This window comes from Dipodomys spectabilis, unplaced genomic scaffold, assembly GCF_019054845.1.
Source record: "Dipodomys spectabilis isolate Male_0828 unplaced genomic scaffold, ASM1905484v1 ptg000054l, whole genome shotgun sequence".
Taxonomy (NCBI): domain Eukaryota; kingdom Metazoa; phylum Chordata; class Mammalia; order Rodentia; family Heteromyidae; genus Dipodomys; species Dipodomys spectabilis.
In genome coordinates this window covers 18,069,027-18,086,886 of record NW_024870731.1, presented here as the reverse complement: position 1 = coordinate 18,086,886, position 17,860 = coordinate 18,069,027, and positions in this window count along the sequence as shown.

Genomic DNA, 17,860 nt, shown 5'->3' with positions numbered 1-17,860 from the left:
TTCTGGAGAACTAACGAGTTTGGAATTTTAGGAGCCAGAGAAAGGATGAGCGAACAGGACCAAACAATAGAAGGTCCAGAAAGGTAATAATTAGATGATGATGATTCTGACAATGATGGTCAAGATGATCATTATGATGAAATTAAAATACTCATGACATTTGCAGGTAGAAAATTTTAAACATTCATTACAAAGCTAGCACTGGGATTTCTTAAACCAATACATATACGGTATATACTTCCCCCCAGAAACAAAGAGCTTGTGCGTTTTAATTCCTTTAATTCTCATAACAATGCTGCAAGGTAGACATTATTATTACTTATATTATTTATTACTAATTTTTCAAGGGTACTTATGTTTGCTAAGCAGGAGGGCTACCACCTGAGACACACTTCTAGCCCCCCTTTTTTGCACTGTTTTTTAAAATATTTTTTATTGTAAAGATACTGTACAGAGGGATTACAATTACATGAGTAACGTAATGAGTACATTTCCTATTGAGCATTGTTACCTCCTCCTTTGTTTTTCCCCTCCTATCCCTTCTCTCCCCACCTCCCCAACTCCTCCTTCTCCTGCTCCCAGAGTTGTAAAGTTCATTTTCAACATAGTGTCTGCACTGGTTTTTTTTGAGGTAGTGTCTTTATTAAGGCCTTAGCTGGCCTGAGTTGCAATTCTCCTACTTGCTCCTCATGTTGCTGGGGATGATAGTTAAGACCTACTGTGCCTAGCTATAGCTGTAATAAAGATATATACCATTTCATGCAGCCATTGAATGGGATGGAATTTCACAAACTTTAACACCTAGGCTGGCCCAGAACCTAAGTAACTAGAATTACAGGCTGAGGCACCATGCCTGGCTGATATTATTAGTAGTCTCATTTTATAGACAAGAAAAAAAAGGGAGCATAACAGAGAGGTTAATGACTTGCCCTACATTATCCGGTGTTAGGGAAAAGTCTTTTCAAGGACTGAGTTTCATCTCAGTGCTTCTGCCTTGAGGCCTACCTAACTTAATTTTCACCTGACCCACCATCATCCAACGTAGATAGATAAAACCACTTCTGGTGAGCAAACATAACCAGTCTGCCAGGGCCACGCGGTCCTGGGAGCGGGTCTGGGCAGGCTGACAAACTTCCTTGGTCAGCGTTTTGAAAACAATCCACATCAACATGACATGACTGAGCAGAGAAGCTTGCAGGTAACAAGAACCCTGTCCTCTGTCCACAGATAGGGTGAGGCGCTGGTGCTGGGCTGGAAATCTGGTTAATTCTGGTTGCTTTTTATCCCTTGGGTGTGCCTTTTGTTTTTTTGGTGTAAAGCCCAGTAGGCTTCATCTTTTTCAAAGAATCTCTTAGTCTTAATTTTTTTTCTTTCACTACAATGAGCATTAAAAAACCCTAATTAATCAAACCAGTGAGTTGTTAGTTTCCATTTACATAATAGGCTAATACATAATAGTCTGGGACAGTCCTCTGTACATGGAGCTCCTGAAAACACTGTCTAGTATTTCTTGTTCTGCCCAAACGCCGCTCTTCTTTTCTCTATGAAGCAAGCCCTGGTGTCCAGCCTGAGCTGTCCTCCAACCAGGCTTAGAGGAATGTGGTCCGAGGGGAGGAGGGAGCCCATTCCAGGGATGGCTGACCGCCGGTATCAGAGGCTGATCTCAGAACAGAGTCAGTACAAACAACAAACAAAGCTGAAACTCAGTTGGGCCTTGTGCCCAAGAAAACCAGCCACACACGAACTCACACCAAGGGGGAAGGGGAAAAGAGTTCCAAAAACAAACTGAAGAGAGAAAAAGGCTGGCTGGGAAGATGGCTCCACACTGACTGCCTGGATGGCCTGAGAGACAAAGAGCTCCTAGTCTCCGCCCCCAGGACAGGACTCCAGTCTCTGGGTTCACTGGAAAGCCCTGGGAAAGGAGATGGCTTTGGTTCATGCATAAAACAAAATGGGTTTTGCTTAAAGAAGAAAAACTCAAGAGTTGCTTTAACACCTTCTGTATTATTTATATGGAGAAGTCACCTTAACTAAAGCATTTATTTGAACATGTATAAATTAGTTAAGAGGATGCTGGTTAATGGCAACACATCAACTGAAACTTCCTATGGCTTCCCATAATGGAAATTTGTTTTTTAGCTAATGTAAAGTCCAATGAGTACACGGGAGGAGGCTGTTTCTCCCAGTTGCTCAGGGATCTAGGCTGAGGGTATCTCTCTCAGCTACCACACCTAACTTTTTTGTTTACTCTGAATATGGACAGCCAGGTAGGAGAAAGGGAAGACAAAAGTGGAGGCTTTTACAGGTTGGTTCATATCACCAGTGATGCCTGGTACTTGGCCGTATGACTCATTAGTCAAGTGGAGCATAGTTCCATGGATAATGAAATCCATACAGTCCTGGGGTGGTGTCATCTCTGCCTGGGCAACACTTTCCAGTACAAGCTTTCTATTACAGAAGGGGAGCACCCATCTCTTCACAATGACACACTGGATTCACTATTGGTCTCTATATCTGTGTAATCTATGGCTTGGGTTTGGGAAGAATACTATCATCATTTTAGTGAAGATGACTTGGCTGCTAGACTGTTTCTAATACTCAAGATTTCCAGTCACCTCGATAACCAAAAATGATTGCACAATTCAAATGCTCCCCTCACAACTATTCAGAATTTCAAGCCACTGGGGCTTGAATTCAGGACCTACGTGTTATCCCTGAGCATTTTTGCTCAAGGCTAGACCTCTACTATTTGAATCACAGATCCACTTCCAGCTTTTGGATGGTGAACTGGAGATTAGAATCTCACGGACTTTCCTACCAGGTTGGCTTTGAACCTCAATCTTCAGTTCTCAGCCTCCAGAGTAATTAGGATTATACGTGTGAGCTGACAATGGGTATTTCTAAATTCCTGCTGGATCAGGTTATCAGAATCACTTCATTAAGTGAACCTTCCCCTAAGTGATCACACACTTTGACTGTTTCAAACTTCCAATTGTGACCATAAAACAAGGTGTAAACATCACAGAAGCGTGCAGTTCATTCGAAACCTTCACCTCAAGGTGACCAGCCACTTATTGTCATGAAGTTGCCATTTATTGAAACATCTTTTGGGAGTCATTTTCAGAGGTAGTGTTACCTGAATGTGTGAAATGGCTGAGCTTGGGGGCTCTCAGGGGTTCTCCAGCCCAGTGTGCTCTCTCATGCATTAATCACTTCTGTTACACCTCTGCTAGCTCTTCTTCAACCTTTGTTCAGCTGACATTCTGCCTTGTAGCAGAGGCTCTATGATGAATGTTAGGGTCTTTGACCTCATAACTGGGATGCATGGATCTGTATAGTCAAGGTAGGTGAATGTCACTGAGAGGGCAGGGTGTGCACAGAGTTGGAGAGATGGGGCCTTCTTCTTACACATCTTCAATGAACCAGACCTCCTAGTGAAACCAAATTCTCATCCAAATGACTTTAGAAGTTACAAAGGTCTCAAAATTTAGCTCAAGGCTGATTCGTGCCATTTCCTACTCTTCTGTACTGGTTCTGTCTCCCTAACATGGATGGATTCCTAACATGGATGGATTATAATTGCTTTTCCATAGACCAGCACCCCAGAATCTCCACAGGGGCCTCTTCTATGTTAAACATTCCTCTTCCTGTGTATTTTCTGTGAGATTGTTTGCAGTTCTCTCTCTTTCCTTTTTTTTTTTGTCAATCAAGGGCTTGAACTCAGGGCTGGGTACTATCTCTGAGTTTTTTTCACTAGAGCTCTACCACTTTGAGCCCCAGAGCCACTTCCAGTTTTGTGGTGGTTAATTGGAGATAAAGAGTCTCACGGACTTTTTCTGCCAGGGCTGGCTCTAAACTGTGATCCTCAGAGCTCAGCTTTCTGAGTAGCTAGGATTATAGGAACCTGGATCTCTTTACTCTTATTTCTCTTCGATTTCCCAGTTGGGCCTTCTTCAGTTGGTCAGCATTTCCCTTAAAATGTGGTACCTGGATTGGAACCCACTACTCAGACTGTTATTTCTTAACACAGTCTTGATCTGAACACAAGCATCATGTTATGTTACCAAACAGACCCCACATTCCTGAATCAGGCAAAACTTACTGTCTACGCCTGTGAATGACTGTGTCTGGCTGTGAACTCACTTCTTATCCATTTAGGATCAGATGTTTCTTATAATTGAATATTAATGAGCTTTCATTTCTCTGTGAAATATGGTCCATTTCCAGGTTGTCAAGAGCTTTTAGAGCAATCCTAGTTCTATGATACTTTGGCTAAGTGTGAAAAGCATGAAGTCGGTATTCTCTTCTAAGTTGGTATTTTTTTTTTGGTGTGTGTGTGTGTGAGAGAGAGGGGGGGGGGAGAGAGAGAGAGAGGGACAGACATACAGAAAGTTCTAGAGTTTGAACCTAGGGCCTGGATACTGTCCCTGAGCTGCTTTCACTCTACCACTACAACTAGAGCTCCATTTCCAGATTAAATTTTTTTTGTAGCTAATTCAAGATAAGAGTCTCACCGACTTTCCTGGGCTGGTTTTGAACTGTGATCATCAGATCTCAGCCTCCGGAGTAGCTAGGATTACAGATATAAGCCACTGGCACCTAATGTCTTTAAAGTTCTTTTATGATGTTGGATAAGAAAGAAACACCTTTATAAACTACCACTCAAGATCTCTCAAAAACAGGCTGCTTGTGACACTCTTTGCCTTCTTTAAAAAAGATATTTTTACTTTCCCCACATTTTAACACCTTCTATTTTTACACATGTGTTCATCAGAGAACGTTACTTGTAGTCAAATTGGTTTCTGATTTCCTTCACTAGCTTTATCTCTTTTCTATTTCTCTCTTAGTTTTCCTTTTTCTTTTGGAGGTAGTAGTTTTTCTTTTCTTTTGGTGGTAGCTTGCAGGCCTCTCTTGTTATGTCATTGGTTAACTGGAGATAGAATCTTACAGACTTTTCTGTGTAGGCTGGCTTCAAAGCCTGATCGATCCTTCAGAGCTCAGCCTCTTGAATTGCCAAAACTACAGGTGCAAACTGGAGCCCAGTTAAAACTTCATTTGGGCCATCACTGGCCATCATTTACACTAACATTTGCTTAAGCATTGAAAAATCCCAGTAACATGGTCTTATATCTTGTCATGAACCACTTCCTAGAACCCTATGTTATTCTGTATAAACTTCAAAATAACATGGCCACAATCTGAAGAATCTCTCCCTTTAATCGATTTCTTCTTGAGTTATTAGATTTCTCCTTAGAGTTGGGATGGACTATCTGGATGTAGGCAAACATGGCAGAAAGAGAAGCAAAGGTAAAAACAGCTTCATCTGCAGATTCACCTCTTCCAAACAGATGGGAATTTTGTTAATAGTGGTAAGAGAAGTGTCTTTTCTTTTCTTTTTTTTTTTAAAATACGTTATTTATTGTAAAAATACTGTACAGAGTAAGGTAATGAGTAAATTTCCTGTCAAACATTATTACCTCCTCCTTTGTTTTCCCCCTACCATCCCTTTTCTCCCCACCTCCCCAATCCTCCTTCCCTCCCCACAACAAGTTGTAAAGTTCATTTTCAACATAGTGTCTTGTACAGCTCATTGTTACAATGGATCAACCTGTATTCCTGTTTAAGCATTTTGTTTTTTCCCTTCCTCTCCCCAAATTAGAAAAGTATATATGTATATATATATATATATATATGTATATATATATATATATATATATGATGCAGTGCACCAGAATCAAATAAAGTGAAAACAGGGTTTATACCATGGGGGAAGAACATACAAAAGAAATAAAAAAAATCACATAGTACATTATAGGTACGGTAAAAACAATAGCAAGAAAAAAAAGCCACTTATGTTCCTGTTCCTGTCTTGGGGTTCATTTCACTTAACATCACCCTATATGGTTATATATACATAGCTTTTGACCTTTTCTGCTTGTCCTAGACATACACTAGTAATTGCAAATAAGGGAAACCATGAGACCTATGTTTCTTTGGGCCTGGCTTACTTCACTGAATACATTTTTTTCCAAGTCTTTCCATTTCCTAACAAATGGGGCAATGTCATTCTTTCTGATGGAGGCATAGAATTCCATTGTGTATAAATACCATATTTCCTTGATCCATTCATCCACTGAGGGGCATCTGGGTTGGTTCCATATCTTAGCTATGGTAAATAATTCTGCAATAAACATTGTTGTGCTGGTAGCTTTAGTATGGTCTTGTTTGTGATCATTTGGGTAAATGCCCAAAAGTGGGATTGCTGAGTCATAGGGGAGTTCTAAGTAGAATCTTTTTTTTTTTTGGGTCCGGTCATGGGGCCTGAACTCTGGGCCTGGGCGCTGTCTCTCAGCTCTTCAGCTCAAGGCTAGCGCTCTACCACTTGAGCCACAGCGCCACTTCCGGCTTTTTTCTTTTTGCTTATGTGGTGCTGAGGAATCGAACCCAGAGCCTCAGGCATGCAAGGCAAGCGCTCTACCACTGAGCCACCTTCCCAGCCCCATAAGTGGAGTCTTTTGAGGAACCTCCATACTGCTTTCCAAAGTGGTTGAACAAGTTTACACTCCCACCAACAATGCAGTAGGGTTCCCTTCTGGCCACATCCCCTCCAGTATCTGTTGTTATTAGATTTCTTGATTATAGCCATTCTTACTGCAGTGAGGTGGAATCTCAATGTTGTTTTGATTTGCATTTCTTTTATGGCTAGAGAAGTTGAGCATTTCTTCATGTGTCTATTGGCCATTCTTATTTCCTCTTCAGAGAAGTTTCTCTTTAAGTATTTAGCCCACGTATTAATTGGGCAGTTGTTTCTTTGAGGATTTGTTGTTGGGGGATTTATTTTTTTCAGTTCTAAGTATATTTTAGATATGAGACTCTTGCCTGTTATATGGCTAATGAAGATCTTCTCCCAATCCGTGGGCTTTCTATTGATCTTGCTATCTATGTCCTTTGCCATGTAGAAGCTCTGCAGTTTTGTGCAATCCCATTTTTCCAAACTTTCTTTGATTTGTTGTGAAGAGAAACATCTTTTCTATGAAGAATTAGTTCTTTTGCTTCTGTCAGTGCAGTGATGAATGATAACAACCCAGTCTGATATTTAGGACATATACTTTCATCTATTTCTTGACACAATTAGGATGTTAGAGACTTTGTTAATGCGTAATATTATTCTTTCCATAGAAATGTTGAAAAATGTACAGGCATCTATGCACAACAATCAAGAGATTGTTACAAATAAGTCAAATTTAGAAAGAAAATTCACCCTTAAGAAAATCACTGCCAAATCAATTAAACATGTGAAATAAACATTATAAATTTAATTTTACATTAGCAAGAGTAAATTAGTAAGTATAAATTAAATGTCTTTGTAAATATGCATTTGTGAGTTATTTATAAAAATTCTGTAGGTTGTATATTTTACTTGGTTATAACAAAGATATAAAATCATTTCTTAATCTAGCTTCTTTTCAGCTGCTGTATATTAAGGCTGGCCAGGTTCTGGATGTCTTCAGTTTTAACAGCTCAATTAGTTAAATAAAACTACATTACATAAACTAATTCTGCAGCCAGAATCTAAAATTATAGTTTTTTTAAAAGTCTGTATTATAAGCAATTTGAGAGTCCTATGTGACAAGTACTAACTCTTCTTCATTAAGGCATAGTATGAGCTTTTAGTTCTTCACATACAAGGTGAATAATGATTAAAGAGTCTGGTTGTCAAGGGTGAAATGCTGCTTGAAGCTAGAAGTTCAATTGTTCTGTGAATTTGTAATTGTGCCTTTCTAAGGGGCTGGCAAGGCAAAGGAGGAAATTCACAAAAGTGACACAAAGCAGATAATAGCAGAGCCCTATGAAGAATTCATAATGACATTCAAGGTGTGAGGGAAACTGTTTTTATCACAAAGAGTGATCTCTGATCACCAGCTGCTAGTCACTGTGAAAGTGGTCATAGATCTAAGGACACACTTGGCGCTCCAAAAACAGATTAAACACCTAGGTCCTGATCTATGGGGAAAATTCATAGTCAGCTTTATCTATTATTGTGTCTTTGAGGGAGGCTGTATGAGAGAACTAATCAGCCACACACTTGAGGCTTATGCCTGGTGACAGAAATGTGTGGGTGTCACCTAAAAGATAAATCCAAATACAATCTGTCACCAAACTTGACCTGTTGTCCATTACTGAGGAAAGCTTCTAGGTAGACTGATAGAGAACTGCAAGGATGCTAACATTTGTTTAGAATGTACTGTACTCAGTAGTCTTTAAAAAGTCCATGTCAATCAATTTTTTTTTTTTTTTGTCGGTTGTGGTGCTTGAACTCTGGGCTTAGTGCTGACCCTGCACTCTTCAGCTCAAGGCCAGCGCTCTACCGCTTGAGCCACAGCACCACTTCTGGTTTTCTAGTGGTTTATTGGAGATAAGAGTCTCACGGACTTTCCTGCCTGGGATGGCTTTGAACCACGATCCTCAGATCTCAGCCTCCTGAGTAGCTAGGTGTACAGGCATGAGCCACCGGCGCCCAGCCATGTCAGTCCATTTAACCGTTATTGACACTATGCTACATTCAAAGACCAGAATAGCAAGCATGAGAACAATAGAGAAGTGGCCCAGAGTTACAAAGCCAGTTAGTAATAGACCATAATGAAGACTGTTTCATATCTTTCCCAAACTACCACATTTTCTCTTGCTTCATCCTATCCTACTTCCTTGATATTTTTGACCCAGATTATGTACAGATATTTTCAGGATGTGGCTCCCTGGCCACCCAAGTAATCCAGAACTATCTCCTTTGTTTCAGATACATACCCAGCGTTTTGCATAGACTTCAAATATTTTAAGCAGGATTTCACTAGTTTCCATTCAGGAAACTACAGAAAACTATCAGAGAAGGAAAAAAACCCCCAATAGATTGCTAAGGCAGTGACTCAATGATAATGCTGTTTTGAGTTTATTTCTATCACCTTTGATCCCAGTCTCAAGTTTTCAAATCCCAGGGCAGGATGTTGTTTTTCATTCAGAGTGGATCAAGGTTCTAGCTGCTAAAGTTTATCCAACTTACAAGAAACTAATTACTAGCACAGTTATCCATAAAAAATTAAGTGGAAAAGCGATCTGTCCAGGAGTCTAAATCTTGTTCTACGTGGAACAGCTTCTCAGCATGCAATAGCAGAGAAATCAAGAAAGAGAAACAATACCTTGGAATATCATTGCCCAGGTTGTAGAAAAGTCAGATGAACCATCTCCGTTACACAAAAAAATGCAAATCATTGGTGACCTCCACCCGTCAATATATTTCTCTTCCTCTAGGAAGCACTGGCAAAATGTGAATATCATATTCCTCTTCTATCTAATGCACTACATATTGCACCACTCAAATGAAAGGGTTGACATTTTCTTGGGTTATGAAACTACAACTTTTAGATAATCTTCCCATAGAATAGTTTGCCTAGTAGCATGTTCATACTTCTCCTCTCAGGCAGGTTGGTCTGGATAGGTGAAATTCTTCTATTATGTGTTGACTGCTTTTCAATCCCAGGTGATTGCCCCTATTTTGTAGAAAAATACTAGGATATAGTTCAAAAACATTCTTAGTGTAAAGCTTACATTTAACTATTTTCATTCTTTTAGGATGCTGTTATAGTCTTTGTAGGTAACATGTTTGTATTTGTGAGAGTTTCTTAGAGATATGATTTTAAGGTAAAGGTGTGACTCTGAAAATAGAAACTATTAGATAGATCACTGGGATTACCTGGAAAATAGAAAGGTTTAGTAGCTTTCATATCATGTAACTTTTATGGCCCTCATGTCAAGTGATAACTTGTATATAAATGGAAAAATGGAACATCTGTTGTGATCAATAATAGTTTTTGGCTATTTTCTTGATCTATTGTATTCTTCTCTTTCATGATTCATTTATTCAACTATCCATTTTTCTCCCTTCTTCTATTCCTCTTAACTACCTTTGAAAATTCAATATCTTTCTATCCAGACAATGTGTAAACTGTATTTGAGGCCCTCTTGTTGTATACATGGTCTACTAGTCCATAAGTTCCAGTCTCTTGCCGTTGGCTATTTCTTTGAATTATCTGAGATTCCTTAGGGTAAAGGGATGTCAAATACAACCTGAAGTTACGTGTTTAAACAAAGTCAAGCCAAATGAATGGGATTTCCCAGAACAGCACAGCTTCTACAGCTGGAGATACAGAACTAATCTTCTAAGATAAGCAAAGTGCAGATGTACAGCTCAGCCCTTCTTTCCTCCAAGTCCTGATAGTGAATGAACAGAAGATGAACAACTACGTATAGATCAAAGTGTCAGCATTATTAGTGACTTCAGTGCCAAATAACCCCAATCCAGAGCTCTGGCAGCACTAGAAAGCAGATAGAGATGAGGCACATGGGATAATGGATGAATCCTCCTATCTTCTACCTCCTACACATGATCTAAGTTTTGAAATCCTAATTTTTTGTCTACAGCTTGATTTAGAAAAATTGGCAGATGAATTGGCACAGTGAGGGATGGAGTGTTCTTTTCCATTTCCTTTGTAGAAATTCTGCACATTTGGGCCTCACAAATAGAGTCATGAAGCTGAAAAGAAGGCAAAATGAGGCCACTATACTGAATGAGGAGAAGATTCAGAAGAAATATGGCAAACTTGGCTTGTGCCTTATGTGTTGAACTTTCATCAATTAGATTAGCAACTACTATTCTATTGCATTAATGTAAGGAAGAGGTAGAGATCCAAAGAGTTCTTCCCATGAGAGAATTCTTAGAGATGACAAATGACTGTAGCCAAGTTTTAATAGCAAATACTAATACATAAGAATTAATTGTACTTCTTTAAACTATCAATGAACATTCTGAAAATGAATAAAACAACAACAATTGCAATAGCATCAAAAAGAATAAAATAATGTCATTCTCACTATGGCTAAATAATACTCCATGGTAGATATACCAGATTTTTACATTTTCTTATCCATTTATTGGTTTCTGAGCACCTATTCAGATTCCACTACTTGTTTATTGTGAATAGTGTCACCATTAACATGGGCATTCTGGTATCTCTATTGCATGTTGACCTACATTCCTTTAAACACAAACCCAAGTCTGGAATAACATAATAATAATACAGGTCTATTGTTAGTTTTTTGATGAATCCATACTGATTTCCACAGTGGTCATATCAGTTGACCTTTCTACCAATAGTACATGGGTATTCTTTTCCCATTCATCCTCATCCACATTTGTTGCTGTTAGTTTTCCTGATTATAGGCAATTTGAAGAGTAAGAATCTCAGAGAAATGATGTGAATTTCAGGAAAATTGCTGAAACTAGATCATGTTGAGTGAGGTAAGACAAGTTCCAAAGCCAGCTACCACATACTTTCACTCCCTTGTGGAATCTAGACCTAGTCTGTGATGATGATGATGATGATGATGATGATGATGATGATAGTGAGATATGAATATAAAATGAAGACTGACAGTGGAAAGTGGGAGGAGCATCAGTAGAAAGGGGAGGTAGAAAATAAAAGCTGATATGGAGTGCCAGGCCCTGAGTTCAAATTCTAGTACCAACAGACAAAGAAACAAACAAAAAGCATGCTCACAATCACTGGTACACAAATACAGCTGAATTATTCAAAATTGCCCCAAAGTAGACACAATCAAATATTAATTAACAGAAGAACAGATGAACAACATCTTGTCCTATATATTTATACAAATTTCATATTACTGAGCTCCAACATGAATGATATGCAGTTTTCCCTCAATACTTTTTGTGTGACTGGCTCCAGGATTCTCCCCATAGACTAAAATCCACAGATGCTCAAATTCCTTATAAAATTGCCAAGTGTTAGCATAGGACTTATGTATGTTCTATACCATAAATTATCTGTATATGACTTGTAATAGAATAAAAAGCCTTTTTTTTTGTACCATCAGCAACCAAATTACATTGTACATGTCAGAAAACATGACTTTATTTCCTGAATACTTTTACTCTGTGGTTGGCTGCACCCTCAGATGAGGTATGCATGATTGCTGAACCTGTGGAATGGAGGGCCATCTCCACTGATCCATGCCACAAGCATAACCTCGAACCCATAATGCAGTGAACTCATAGTATGCGAGTAATACTTCAATAAAACTGTTTCAAACAAAAATGTATTTGTGCAGGGCCAGTGCTTGTGGCTCATAACTATAATTGTAGAGCTACTCAGGAAGCTGAGATCTGAGGATCTCAGCTCAAAGTCACCAAGGGCAGGAAAGTCTATGAGGCTCTTATCTCTAATTAACACCTCATATCCAGAAGTAGAGGTGGGTCTCAAATGGCAGAGCAACAGCCTTGAGCCAAAAAGCTAAGGAGCAGATCCCAGGCCCTCAGTTCAAGTCCCTCTACTGACATACAGAAGAAAGGAAGAAAGGGAGAGAGAGAGAGAGAGAGAGAGAGAGAGAGAGAGAGAGAGAGAGAGACAGAGACAGAGACAGAGACAGAGACAGAGACAGAGAGGGGGGAGGGAGAGGAAAGGAAAGGAAAGGAAAGGAGGGAGGGAAAAGGGAGGGAGGAAGGAAGAGAGGGAGGGAGAAAGGAAAGGAGGGAGGGAGGAAAGAAGAGAGGGAGGGAGGGAGAAAGGAAAGGAGGGAGGGAGGAAGGAAGGGAGGGAGGAAGGAAGAGAGGGAGGGAGGGAGGAAGGGAGGAATGGAGGGGAGAGAGCAAAAGAAAAAAAGAAGAAAGAGTGAAAGAAAGAGAAAGAAAGAAGGAAAGAGATAGAGAAAGAGAAAAACAAAAGAAGAAAGAGGAGTGTATATATTTTACTTTTAGACTGTGATTATTTTTAACACTGCCAAAGTAAAACAAAGAAGTGCTTAAAGTATTTGTCTTTTTTCTCTGTAAGTATCATGAAATATGATAGAATAGTCTGAATATTGGACTGTAGAGAGGAAAGTAAATGATAAAGTGATCAAATTGCTAAAAAAAAAAAAAACCCAGAATGTTCTTTAAAAGAATATTCTGGTTACTTCAAGATCATTTTATAATGCTGTGTTGGGACATCACCCTGGGGGACTGTCTAATGACATGGCTTATTATAAGATCATTTTAGTTCTTTAGTAACCAGTTCTCTAAATGGATTAGCTAAAGTATACTGAATATTGTTCTATACAATCCCTATGTGAAGTATTAATTCATGAAAGCTTTTAACTTAAAAAAACTTATCAGATAAAAGGAGACATGTCTTAATGGGAAAGATAGCAATTATGATAATAGTATACAATACCATCTTTCAAATACACCAAAAGTACAGAAAACTGAGTGTAGAATACACAGAATCTGATTGACCTAGTGCTGATGGACCTATGTTTAGAAGTTAGGTAGAGGAAAAAAGTTATTTGGCAAAGTAACAGACAATGATCAGAACAATGTTATGAACATCACAATATTTGAAAAATAATTCACTATAATAACTATACAATGATAGTGAGATGATAAATAAGTTCTCACTTCAAAAAAAGCCCCTAGCATTAAAACATAAAAGCTATAACATGGGGAAGAGCTCTGATTTATTTGTCTTGTATTTCCTCCAAAGTCCCAAACCCAATATGAAATACTAGATGACGGAGACAACACTGGAAATGTGCTGATGTAGTACTTAGCACATGTTACCCCAATGTACAGCCTGGAGCATCAATGTATTAAAGATACATGCATTAAAGTACACAGCAAGGGGAAGAATAATGATTCTTTTCTTTCCTCCTTCCCTCTCATCTGATGGCTGTGTTTCCCAACCTTCCTTACTTTTTGTCACATATATATATATATTTGTTCTAAGAGAAAGAATAAAAAGGAGAGCCTAGGTTGTCTAGGAAAAAGCATGAGACCCTACACTGAAAGCAAAAGGACTGGAATATAACTCAAGTTGGTAAAGTGCTTGTCTAGCAAGCACCAGACCTGGAGTTCAAGTACAAAAAACCCCATGTTTATTGTTTATGGCTGTTTACAACAGCTGTACTGTGGAATCAACCAAGATGTCTATTAAGAGATGAATGGATAAAGAAAATATGATGCATACATTCTGTTGGATATTATAAAGATACAAAAACTATTATTTGCAGGAAAATGGATGAAATTGGAAACCATGATGTTAATCAAGATAGCCAAGCTCAAAAAAGCCAAACAGAGCCGGCCGTCAGTGGCTCACGCCTGTAATCCTAGCTACTCAGGAAGCTGAGATCTGAGGATCATGGTTCAAAGCCAGCCTGGGCAGGAAAGTCAATGAGATTCTTATCTCCAATAAAAACCACTAGGAAACCAGAAGTGGCGCTGTGGCTCAAGAGGTAGAGCCCTCGTCTTGAGCTGAAAAGCTCAAGGACAGCGCCCAAGCCCATAGTTCAAGCCCCACGACCGACGAAAAAAATAAATAAATAAAAGCCAAACAGCCAATTTTCATTCATTTGTGGGAGCTAGATCTAAGGGATATACATATTAATGGATGTGTTCACATGAATAGACACACATACACACTAATATACAGATAGAACATGTTTTTTTTTTTTTTTTTTTTGCCGGTCATGGGGCCTGAACTCTGGGCCTGGGCGCTGTCCCTCAGCTCTTCAGCTCAAGGCTAGCACTCTATCACTAGAGCCATAGCGCCACTTCCGGCTTTTTCTGCTTATGTGGTGCTGAGGAATCGAACCCAGGGCCTCATGCATGCAAGGCAAGTGCTCTACCACTGAGCCACCTTCCCAGCCCCGAGAACATGGTTTTAACCATGGCACTGCCTAGCATGGGTAGGAAACCTTTTTTCCTGCTAAGAACCATTTGGATATTTACAACATTATGGTAAGACATACAACTTATTAAATATAGGCAGAATAACACAGGTAGCACATGAGAAACAGGAAGCATATATATATATATATATATATATATGTATGTATATCTCCTGTCATGTGACAAGGGATTTTGTGGGCCTTATCTAGCCTGCAAGCTGGACATTTTCCACCACTGATCTAGAAGAATGCGGATGGGAGAGAACTCATGAAGTCATGCTCCATTTCCTCAGTCATGAAGGATATGTACACATAAACTGAAAAGAAATCAGTTTCAAAATGGTTAATAACACATTAGAATGGCAAATGTTAAAAATAAAAAGAGATCACCTGGTTTGGGAAAGGTGCATATTGACTGGAACTGCCAACACTGATTGCCATTGGCATAGCTTACCATCTCAACAATCTAGAGCTCAGAGAACAGACTGCCTCCTGACCCAGAGTGTTGCTTGGCTATGAAGAAGTATAAATAAAGGCGTTCCAGGATTCCCATGTTTGACTTAGAAAGCTAAAGAAGACCTGGCAACCAAAAAGACCTTATTAGGTCTTCCTTATCCTTATTAGATAGGAAGGACCATTGTGTTTCCAAGTTAAGTAAGCTAACTTTAAAAAGGTACAAACTTCTATTTTCTGAGAGTAGGAGTCATTATTTTTCGGGGCTTCACCTTGACAGTCTTTCAGCTGAACTTTCTAGAAGGACCAAGTTTCTATTCCAAATGCCCTTTTTGGAGTAACCTTTAACATGTTAATAGCAAAGTGAAACATACTCTTGGTATAGGGTATGACATTTTGTTTGCTTGTTTGATTAAGGAGGGACTAGTCCCAGGAACACAAAGCAAACCAAACAAGGGAAGTTCTACATTTTGTCCCTTATTTACAATAATTGGTATCCATATAGGATAATCTTACCAGATGAGCTGAAAAGCTCAAAAACCATGTACAAATGGCCATATAAGTTGATGTTAAGTGAAATGAACCCCAAGATATGGACACAAGAGGTCTGTCTTTATTGTTACTGTTTTAAATGTACCATGTGATTTTATTATTTTGTTGTTGTTTCCTTTGTATGTATCTTCAGTGCAACAGTGTTGTACGTTAGGGGGAAGGAGGATGTCTAATGAAGGGCGATTAGGCCATGAGAACAGAGTGAGTGGTGCATGTCATTATGCCAGGAGTATATTATGTAGAAGGGGTAATTTTGCCCCTTTTATTCTCTCTCATACTCTTGAACCTTCCACATTTAGCCACACCATGGCCTTTTCCATAATCTGTCCCATTAACCCTAGCCTCTAGATCTGTGGGGAAATAAATTTATGTTCATTATAATTTATATAATCTCTTGTATGTTTGTTACAGAAGCATGTAGCATATGAAGAAAACTACCAATTACTGTATAACAAAACAAGAATGTGAATGATACAGAATCATAACTGGATTTGTGTTATTCAAAATGGCAACTCTGTGTGGCTATTTAAAATTTAAAATTAAATTAAGAGGTCAGTTTTCCAGTCACCTTAGCCACATTTTATAGTCTGGTTGGCTAGCAGCTACCATACTTGACAGCACTGTAACAATATAGACATGAAACCTGTGGGTCCTGGAATTTGGAAGAATGGTTTCAATTCTTCTGACAACCTCAGATTGCTGAAGACAGATGAAAGAACATTCCTTATCTTGGAAACTTTGAGCAAATAGTGGGTATGAAATGCCTATCAGTGTGCCTGATAGATCATAAATCCTAAATATATATCAACTACAGTGATGATTACTGTTAGAAACTAGTCATTAATCTGACTGAGCTAATTTAATTTTTCTTTGGAACAGCCTACTCCAAAATTGAGAACAGATGAGTCAGGAGCATGGCTCAAGTGTTAGAGTGTCTGCCTAGCAAATACGAAGCCCTGAGTTCAAACTCTAGTACCAACAAAATATTTGAAAAGAATTTATGCTAATAAATATGACACTACGTTTCTATCATCTGGTTATTCTCTTTGAAATTAGAGAATTCATATAAGAAGAGTATCCTCACTTTGCTTATAATTCCATAAAATGGGGAAAGGTAGCTTGACTACTAATTTACTTTTTCTGAGGTTAAGTTTTCAGAATTTGAAAAGGTATGAGTTACATTAGGCTTGGGGGAAAAAGTTACCGTAACCTTGCTATCCTTAATCATCATACCTTCACACTTCTCTAAATAATTATTGGGAAGTAAGACCATTTGGAATGGTGTAAATTTGGACCAAAAGAGTATGGTGGAGGGCACAGAGGAGGGAAAAGGGTCTTACTGGTATCAGAGGTTTCGAGGCTAAAACTTCAGGATAAGTACACTCCATTATTTATTTTTATTTCTTTGGTGTCGCTAGCACCATTTTTCATAATATATTTACTCAAGAGCCCTCCTTCACTCTAGAAATATGTTTTAAAACACAAGTCCTTGATGAGCTCACAAGCTCTTGTACACTTCATTACAGACTATTCAGAGGGAGAGGATGAGCTTCAGAGGGTGACCTGTCTCACCCAGCTCATCCATTACACCTCCTGTCACAACTGTTTACTTTTTCACACTGTGCTGAAGCCATTAAGAAGCAACACGAAGGTAGGATTGGTTACATGCTGTTCTCCTCTTGACCTGCCAGAGAATTAATCTTGAATGCTCAATTTAATGCTTTCTAACAATGGCTGCTGAGGGTGGAGAAAGAGTGTGTGTGTGTGTGTGTGTGTGTGTGTGTGTGTGTGTGTGTTTAAGGAGAAGAAAAGAAGGAGAGGGATGAAAGAAGGAGGAGAAGAAGGAGAAGAAGAGAAGAGGAGGAGGAGGAAGAGGAGGAGGAGGAGGAGGAGGAGGAGGAGGAGGAGGAGGAGGAGGAGGAGGAGGAAAAATGAGGAAGGAAGAAGAAACAAAGAGGAGAAAAAGGGCACCCACTTAAAGCTGAAACTTGGTGTCACAGACTATTCTTCTATTGGAGAAATAGTATGGAGAGGTCTATGTATCTTTTTACCACTACACAATAAAACAGAGGATTACTTG